Raw genomic sequence first — 9,898 nt, 5'->3', positions numbered from 1 at the left:
GGAGGCTGCAGGGGAGGGATGTCTACAAGGGATAAGGATATGCTTGCCATTTCAGTATTATCTATCTTGTATACTGCACATTTGTCAAACCTCCACCTCGGAAGATATTCGCTTGTAAGTACAGAATATTTGCAAAGCATTCAATAGCTGATACAAACAGGATGTCTATATTTGAACAGCAGTTATTTTACAAGAAGCATCAGTATTGCTATTCCTTTTTTAACAGTGATTATATATATATATATATATATATATATATATATATATATAAAAGATAACTGCTTAAATAACTCTGTGACTTTTTTTCACTTGCAGAATATAATCAAAATAAAATCCACAAAGCATTCAGACTAATTTTGTTTTACTGCTAATGATGGAACTATAATCCAGATTTTCTCTGGCTATTGCATTAGGCAGAAAGAGTTATGGAACTTCATGCCTTTCTACATTCTGTCGAGCTTGCAATCTTGCTTGAAGGGGAGAGCAAATTCTCAGGTGCTAAACGTCAAATTGCTGATTGGAACAGATGCTGGAGTGAGCTGAGTAAGCAAGACTTTCAAGGGTGGCATTTTTTCCCCAGAACTCCATCTGAGCTGGACAAGGGCTAAATATTATGAAGTGATTTTGTCTTTTTTAATTGAATGGATATTTCGAGAGCCACTATTGTGTTGTTATTGCTGTTTTAATCTCTATAGAAGAACATAAACCAGTAGCATAGTCTAACTAGCTCTCACTTCAATAGATGCATAGATTTCTTGCCATGTTCCAGGATCTCTGGGGGTTCTTTGGAAGCATAGCAGGGGGTGGGGAGGTTAGTGAAAAGGCTAGTAATGGTGGACAAGCTGCCCTGAAGGCCAGTTTTTGCCCAATGCTATGGATTTTCCAGTCCCAAAGCAATTCAGAGCTACAGGAAAATATTGTGTGTGTTCCAGGTCTCCCTCTCAATTCAACAATTAGGTCCAACAAGCCCAGCCGGTGCCCCGCATGAGCTGAGTGTGTGGCTTAAACCATGCCCCAGAATCCTCTGCAATGCATGAGGATGCTGTGGTGGTAATATAGGGTTCCTCTATAGATGCAATGCTGCGGAAAGAGTTCCCTGAAGGTGGAAAGTTTGAAAACCACTAGCATTAATTCTTACACAGTGTCATTTAGTCTATGTCCTAGCCTCCGAATGGTAGCCCATCCTGTACAGTAGTCATGGTTGTTGTTCAGTCGTTCAGTCGTGTCCGACTCTTCGTGACCCCAAGTAGTCATGGTACAGAATATCAAAGAATGGTCTGAGGATATATGATATTGTGATATTAAAGCTAAGCAGGCCTCAGATTGATTTGTACCTGCATAAGTGTCTGCAATAACCCAAACTAGGATATAAGGATACAAATAAGTAAATAAACAATGGTTCACTTTGTGCACATATTTTAGCAAGGGAAAGTCAATGTGTGCCTCTTTTTTCAGCATTAGTTCTTGTCACAATCATGCCAACTATTTCCAAGTTGAAGGTCAGTGATTATGAACCTTCTCAAGATAGTTCATTCTGTTAACAGCTTTTCTTCTGGTGTATTAACACCTACATGGGGGAAAGTGCAGTATCATAAAATCAAAACTTCATTATGCTTCAAAAGCAGCATAAAACTTAGATTTCTATAAAACTCCCTTACATGCAAAGGAGGTCCATCTAAACCAGGGTACTCCAACTGATGGCAACTCTCCACCAGAGGTTTTCCACAGCCGTGCTAGAAAGCTTTTCATTTGGAGATGACAGACTGAACTTGGCTCCCAGCATGGGGAAGATAGGTTTGAATCCATGGCCCTTATAGCACACTCTGAGGGCAACTGCCATGTTTAAACCACTGCACCACAGATCTTTACCAGCGCCATCACCTCTTTTACATTCCTGTATGCCCCGTGTGTCATTTTATTTGTCATTATCAATGCCAGAGGCAAACATCTTCAAAAGATCTGCCACATTCCCTGCTGAATTTGTTTGCTGCAGTGATGTGTCGGCCCATTAGCAGTTTCCTTCACATTTAACATAATTTATCAAAGAAAGTGGCAAAATGCACCCTTGATCAGTCTCTCTGCTTTAATTTCGCAAGACAGGTCGTAATGACTGTGTTCCTTGGCCAGTGATGCCAAAATGCTGTTTCCCCATATTTAATGTGACACAACTTGGATAGCTGTAATTACTATGACAAGATAAAGGGAATTAGTTAAAACTTAATTAAAACCACGTGACTTGCAACTCTGACACTGTACATATTTAATAACTTTAATACTTTGTTTCTGGTTTATTGAAAGGGGAAAGGTTTCTTGTGAATTTTCCTTTGCATTAGAAGTGCACCAATTAAGGAAGAAAATTAAAATACTGATTGTGAATAACTAGATAAGAAGCAAAACTAAAATTAGGCATATGCTTTGGCTCATGGACCAGTAATGAGTTTCCACAGGGATACCTGTTTGTTAAAGCAATGGTAAAGGTGCTCAGACATACCCTTTACTTTATTGCTTTTCCTTCCTGGAGCCTTGTGTGGCGCAGAGTGGTAGGCGGCAGTATTGCAACCGAAACTCTCCCCATGACCTGAGTTCGATCCCAGCGGAAGCCAGGTCTCAGGTAGCCAGCTCAGGTCGACTCGGCCTTCCATCCTTCCGAGGTGGGTAAAATGAGTACCCAGCTTGCTGGGGGAAAGGTAGTCACGACTGGGGAAGGCAATGGCAAACCACCCTGCTATAGTCTGCCATGAAAACGCCAGCGAAAGCGGCGTCTCTCTAGGGGCCAGTAATGACTCAGTGCTTGCACAGGAGGAACCTTTCCTTTCCTTCCTGAGGGAAGCCCAAGGCATTCTGTACAACAAAACATGAAGGTTAAGGCAGAGGTAATATTCTTAAGAGCACTCACAATACGGTCTTCACACACTGTATTCAGACATTCAAAAAGGATCTATCTCTACCCATGAGCAGGTAGTGGAGCTTCACCGCATAGCTCTGCCCCCAGCATCACACACATGACCTAGCCCCCATCCCCGGTGTTCCCCCATCGAGCATAAACATCTGCAGAAGAGAGGCCTATATGCATACAGCTTCTCCAGACATTTGCACTTTATGCACGAACACTGTGGCGGGGGGCTACATAATGCGAATGATGTCATGGAGAGGGCTACGCAGCATGACCCCAGGTGGCTGTCCACCTAATTAAAAATAAAGCAGCAAATATGCATGATCACATAGATGCTGATCCTTCACTATTAAAGAAATCAATTCATATTTTAAAACCAGTTGCAAGGCTGCTCCAGGGATCGGGGGATGTAGGCTGGTAACATTATGGCAAGATGCCTAGCAGACTGCCTTCCCCTATATATACCCACCCAACTTCGGAGGAGGCCTTGTTGGTTGTTCTGAGACCAACAGTCTGTCACCGTGTAATATCTCAGAAGAGAGCCTTCTCCAGGGCTGGCCCTATAATGGGGCAGCCTGATGCAGGAGCCTCAGGCGGTGTGAATGGGAAGAGTGGCAAATTGCGCTGCTCTCCCCATGCGGAGGGCCCACCGCCACCTCCCTCCCTCCCTGTTTGGCTGGCTGGCGCACTGGCCAACAGTTTGCACCTGCATGCCTGGCCAGCTGGAAGTGGCGGTGACATCTCCTCCTCCTCTTCCACCCGCTCTGCTCGCTGGCCTACCAGCCAGCTGCTCCCACCTTCTGCCCCAGCAGCAGGGCTCCTGGGAGAGTCTGGGACGTTGTGAGAGGTCCTGAACAGCTGTGGGAGTGCCTAGGTGCAATCATGGTATTTTAGCCGACTCTCAGGAGTCTCGTGGCTGGGGCAGAAGGTGGGAGCAGCTAGCTGAGTGGCTGGCTGGCCGGCAAGCAGGGAAGGAGGCAGGGAGCCGCCGCCACTGCCAACCACCCACCCTCCGCCCAGAAGAAGCAGGGCGGGGATGGGGGCTTCGGCAGCATTCGCTTAAGGCGGCAACATGGCTTGGGTTGGGACTGGCCTTCTCAGTAGTGGCACCCACCCTCTGGAAAATCCTCCCTTGTGCAGTTTGGGAGGCAGAAAATGTGGTATGTTTTAAATGACTCCTAAAAACACACTTGGTTAAGCAGACATTTTCTGGCTTGTAATGTATCATGATGCTACTCCATTTTATTTGGTTTTGTATTGCTTTTATTGTTATTGTAGCTGAAATTGTTTTTAATAGTGCATTTTATGGAGTGATTTTTGGTAGAAAGAAAGAAAGAAAGAAAGAAAGAAAGAAAGAAGCCAATATGTGCCCACCACAGTTGGCTTTTCCCAAAAATGCTGGAACTTGCAGATCCCATTTTTTCAGTAGTTTCTGTAGGCCATGTGTATGTTTTCAAGGCTGTGAAGATATTTTCAAACTACCTCCACCATACTTAAAATGTTATGTCTGCCTTTTCACCTGAAGCTCACTCAGTGGACTTGGGCAAGTTACTGTAACCTGTCTCACACAGTTGGTAAAAGAGTAAATAAGATCATCATATATACAGTACCTTCAAATTCTTAAAGGATGAACAAGAAAATAAATACTATAAAATCAATATGAATTGACATTTTCTAATCTATGTAGCCTTGTCAAAAAAGGACTAAGACCTGGGGTGGGGGCGTCAGGGATCAGTATTATTAACAAGCCTAAGGGCAGATTAAAAGATGACAAAAATGAAAAGGCCCGGACGAGTAAACAGGCCTGGTGCTGGACAGGTAATAAACTCAGTGCTAGGTGAACCTTTCTGTGGAAAGAGTTCAAAAGGCAGGGCACCACCACAGAATAAAGCCCCTTTCCATTCACTACTTGCCTCACCTCAGACAGCAGGGGCCCCCTCAAAAGAAGATCTCTGTACCTGAGCGGGCTTGTGCAGAAGTAGGCAGTCTCTACCTGGTTCCCAGCAGTATGCAGCTTTTAAAATAAGAAGCAGCACTATGAGTTGTGTTGTCTGAGTACTGGCAAGATAAGTTGAATCCAATCAGTCCTGATCAACAGTATAGCCACTGTATTCTGGATCAACTGAAGTTTCCAAATACTCGTCAAAGGCTGCCTCATGAACAACACATTGCAACTGGAGGTTGTCAGAACATGCGAGGCTATGATGGTGCTGAATTGATGCCCACATATGGTAATGGGCTGGATGAGGAGGGCCAATAAACTGAAACTGAGTCTTGACAAAGATGGAGGCACTGTGTGTAGACAACCTGCAAGCTCCAATTGTTGCGGAATATAGCCACCAGAATGTTGACTAGTTCGGCCAGGTTTAACTTAAAATAACTGCATTGGCTACCTTTGCTTCTGGGCCCACTTCAAGATGTTTGTACTTAAAAGTTCTTAATGTCTTGGGACTCAAATACCTGAGAGCACCTTTTCCCATATTAACCTACCCCTGTGTTAAGATCTTCTGCCAGGGTCTTGCTCCAGATACCTTATTTATCAGAGATATGCTATTTAACAATAAAGGAGGGGGCCTTATTGGCACTGGTGCCCAAGCTGTGAAATGCCCTCCCAAAAAAGACCCACTGGTACCTACTTTACCATATTTTCAGTGCTGGGCAAAAATGTTTTTATTCGGCCAGGCATTTTTAAACTGATGTAAACCTGAGTTTTTAAAAGACTGTATTGTTATTTATTGTATTCCGACATATTTGGTTGTATACAATCCTGAAATCCTAATAGGATGGAGAGTGGTATATTGATATTTTAAATAAATAATAGCACAAGTGTCATGGAGCACAGCAACAATCTCCCAGCACTAGCTTCTGGAAATGGCCATCTAGGCAGAAAGGGAGCCAATGGAGAACAGTGCCCCCCATCCCCATCCTGGGTAATGGATTCAAAAGCATACTATGGATGATAGAATCAATATGGCTCAGAGGTTCAGGAAAATTAGCAGGGTAGCAACCCCCCCCCCGCCCCCTTGTCCTTCTCCCAGCATCAGGCTGACCATGTCAGTACCAAACCCAAGCCTGAAGTTGGATTGAAATGGATCCAGATAGTCAGTCTCATCCAGGAGTATCTGGAGATGCATGACCACCATCTGCTCCAACACCTTGCCCCCAAAGGAAAGATCAGAGAGCAAGCTAGGGTATTCTGGGTTCAAGCATTAGCTACTAGGAAGTTCTGTAGGAGGTGTCCATGAGACCATCCCTTAGTTCCCTATGGTTTACATACATTTTAAGAATAAAAACACAAAATGCTATTTTTTTCTACCCAGGAAGTTTATGTTCCGAGAAGTCATTCAAGATATTCTGAAGCTCTTCTAGATTCTGGTCCTTAATGTGCAAATAGCAGAGTTGCTGCTACTGAATTTGTGTTCAGAGTGAATATCTGAACCACATTTCACTTCATTAGTACCCTGAAGGTTAGCTTGCAATGCTTCTGGGTCACCCCTCTTTTACGGTTGTCTGAAGGGGGACCACAGAGGCACATCACAGCAGCTGCTGTTCAAAAGCTCTGTTGATAGATAGCAAATGGCTGAGTTAGCATATCCTTTGCATACCTTCCCCACTCCTCCCCTCCGCCTGCTTTCTGAGTCTGCTGGTGCCCCCTGAGACTTCCCTTCAACAGAGAGAAGCTTCAGCAAATCTGCAGCCTCTTCCTCTGGCAAACATCACACCCCTGGGGGACATGTGCCAGGATTTATGCCAGAGGAAGCTGGCAGCTATCCAAGGTGAACACAGCCCAGTTTTTTCAAGTGTCTCCATTCTAGCTGAGATAATGTGTTTTCCAGATGCCGCTGTTTAACACACTTAGGCTGCAATCCTATACACACTTACATGGCTCTAAGCTCCACTGAAAACAATGAAATGTACATGATTGCACTGTAAATGTGGCATGTTGCAGTCCTAAACAATATCTGAAGCCACCACCCTTACAAAGGAGAATAGCAGTGTAGGTAGGAAGTTAGGTGCATTATAATTATTTCAATGTATACCTCACCATTCTCCAGTTTGGGGTGGACCCAAGGCAGGCTATAGCTGGAACTAGGAATGCTTGAGGATTTGTTCTGTCCACATTTTTAACCAAACTGACCTGATTCGTACTTCCCAGATTAATATGTGGATTTTATGCCGTTATCCTTTAGTTTTCACACTTCTCCAAATTTGATGATATAGTTCTTGGCTCAGAAAAATGTACCAAAATACATTATAAGTTAAAATGCACAGCAAAAACATGTGTCTTTTATGGTAAGATGCATTGTTGTTGTTGTTCAGTCATTCAGTTGTGTCCGACTCTTCGTGACCCCATGGACCATAGCATGCCAGGCCTTCCTGTCGTGCGCTCTCTCCCGGAGCGTGCTCAAGTCCATAGGTAAGATGCATACAAAACTGTATATTGGGAGGGGGGGACACACATTCAAATAATGTGCATTTTTGTGTTAGTTCTTTTTAATCACAGAGTAATGCAGAAATGGGACAGAACAGATTTAGGAATAAACACATGTAAAACTGACATGGACTGGAAGTAGACTGACCATCCATTCCTTGCTAGAACCAATAAAATAAGTATGAAATCAATACAAATAACAATATAAACCCAGGACATTAAAACATTTTTCTCACACTAATGCATAGGGTTTCTAAATAACACAAAATCTTCATGCATTCTAGATGGTGAGGCCAAAATGATCTAGGAGCCAAAATGGCCTGGCCTCTCATAGGTGTTCCCTCAGGCTCTATAATATAGTTGGCCAGTAAGGGATTCACAGATAAGGGGCACTTGCTCTGAGATCTTATGTGGCCATAATTTGGTATGAGTGAGGCTTAGGAGGGAGCTGTTCACACAACATGCTAACTCACATTCAGTGGTTGAGTGTGGGGTGTTTTGAACCATGGATTGTTTGTTGAACTGTGGGTGAGTGTGTTGTCTGAACTCAGGACACTTTCCACAGGGTAGCTTGTTAACCATGCAGGGTGGCTTGTTAGCCACCCTGAACAAGCCAACAACAAACCACGCATGGTTCTCAAGGTGGCTCGTTCGAGAAAAATAAGCCCACTGTATGGTTAACTAGCCACCCTGTAGAAAATGCCCTGGGTTCAGTCAACATGCTAATCCATGGTTCAACAACAATCCACACTCAACCACTGAGTGTGGGTTAACTTGTTGTGTGAACCCAGTTTTGGAAATACATGTCATTCCTGAAGGAGGCAGATTGTACAGGAGGATAGCATTGTACTTATTTGTGTATCTGTATGTATTTTTATTTTACATATTTCTTCTTTCCCTTACAAATGAAAGTGTAAGCATTTTTTAAAACACAGCTCAATTAATTATATGTTGGAATAATTAAACTTGTCAGGGCCAGTAGGGGCTAGATAAAGTTGCTTCAAGGGCCTGATCCAACCTGTGGAGCAGCCAGTTGTCCATATCTGTCATAAATAATAAATGCTACCACTAATCATGAGGAAATTCCACCAGCTTGCATTTCAATCAATTTCTGTTTCTTCATCCTACTTTATCCTGAAATCATCTTTGCATGTTTCTGTTCATATTAACTTCACCTACCAAAGATTCAATTTTTTAATGTGAACGATCCACTGAATTTCCACAATTACATATGTGCACCTATGAAACAGGGAGAATAAGGTCAAAAAGAATCATAACAATTGCAAAAACAATTGCCTCTCTAAAGAGCTGGTTGACTTTACAGAAAGAAACCAGAATGTGGAGTGCAAAAAGTAATGAGTCCTTGGACATAATGTGTGTCTTTTCCGTGTGCAAAGACCAGTATCAGAGCATGTGGTGACATATTTTATGTGCTTGTTTTTTGTTATTATTTTGGTATAAATGTAATAAATAAATGTGAAATACTTCTGGTACGTAAACACCCTTAGATTCACATATCTATGTTTCTGTTCCATGGATCAAATGTTAAGCATGTAAGAACTACTCATTCTGTATTGCCTGTTGTGCTTTCCAAATCTATCTCCTGCTTTGTTATATAATTTGGGTTTGCTTTATTTGTTCTCCCCCTTACAAAGGTCCTGTGAGACTTGAATAAAACGAAAGCCGGAGCAGCTAATTAAATTAAATCTGTCCTCCATTTTCATATTTATTTGGCTTCAGGATAGTGTGTGTGTGTGTGTGTGTGAGTCAGTTTCAGCTGAAAGGTTTAGAGGTCAAAAGTCTAGTTAGAAGGTAGAGTTCAGGAAGTTTTGCTCAGGAAGCCAGGAGATTATGAGGTTCAATAGGAGGTCAGAGGAAGGGAGACGGGGATTTTAATTGTGAAATAGAACCTTAGTATGCAGAAATGAACAAGAAACTACCTTCCTGATCGACTGGAGTTGGGAGGGCAGGAAATTAAGAGATAAAAGCCTAGGCAGGCCGGTAGAGGTGCAAAGAAGCAAAGAGAGAGAGAGAGAGAGAGAGAGAGTTAGGAAGGACAGACGGACAGATAGAAAGAAGCCAGCACTGGTTAGACCTCGTCTTGGGTACTGTGTCCAGTTCTGGGCAACACACTTTAAGAAGGAAGCAGACAAACTGGAAAAGATTCAGAGGAGGGCAACAAAGATGATCAGGGGACTGGAAACAAAGCCCTATGAAGAGAGACTGAAAGAACTGGGCATGTTTAGCCTTGAGAAGAGAAGACTGAGGGGAGATATGATAGCGCTCTTCAAGTCTTGAAAGGTTGTCACAGAGAGGAAGGCCAGGATCTCTTCTCGATCATCCCAGAGTGCAGAATGCGGAATAATGGGCTCAAGTTACATGAAGCCAGATTCCGGCTGAACATCAGGAAAAACTTCCTGACTGTTAGAGCAATACAGCAATGGAACCAATGACCTAGGGAGGTGGTGGCCTCTCCCACACTGGAGGCATTCAAGATGAAGCTGGACAGCCATCTGTCAGGGGGCATATTTCCATGCTATCGGCTTCACTTTGTCTGCAACTTTGTTGCAATG

Source organism: Heloderma suspectum, chromosome 5 (assembly GCF_057233095.1).
Source record: "Heloderma suspectum isolate Gila_16-S chromosome 5, 16-S_ref, whole genome shotgun sequence".
NCBI classification, from domain to species: Eukaryota; Metazoa; Chordata; class Lepidosauria; order Squamata; family Helodermatidae; genus Heloderma; species Heloderma suspectum.
Note: the sequence above shows the minus strand (reverse complement) of the source record.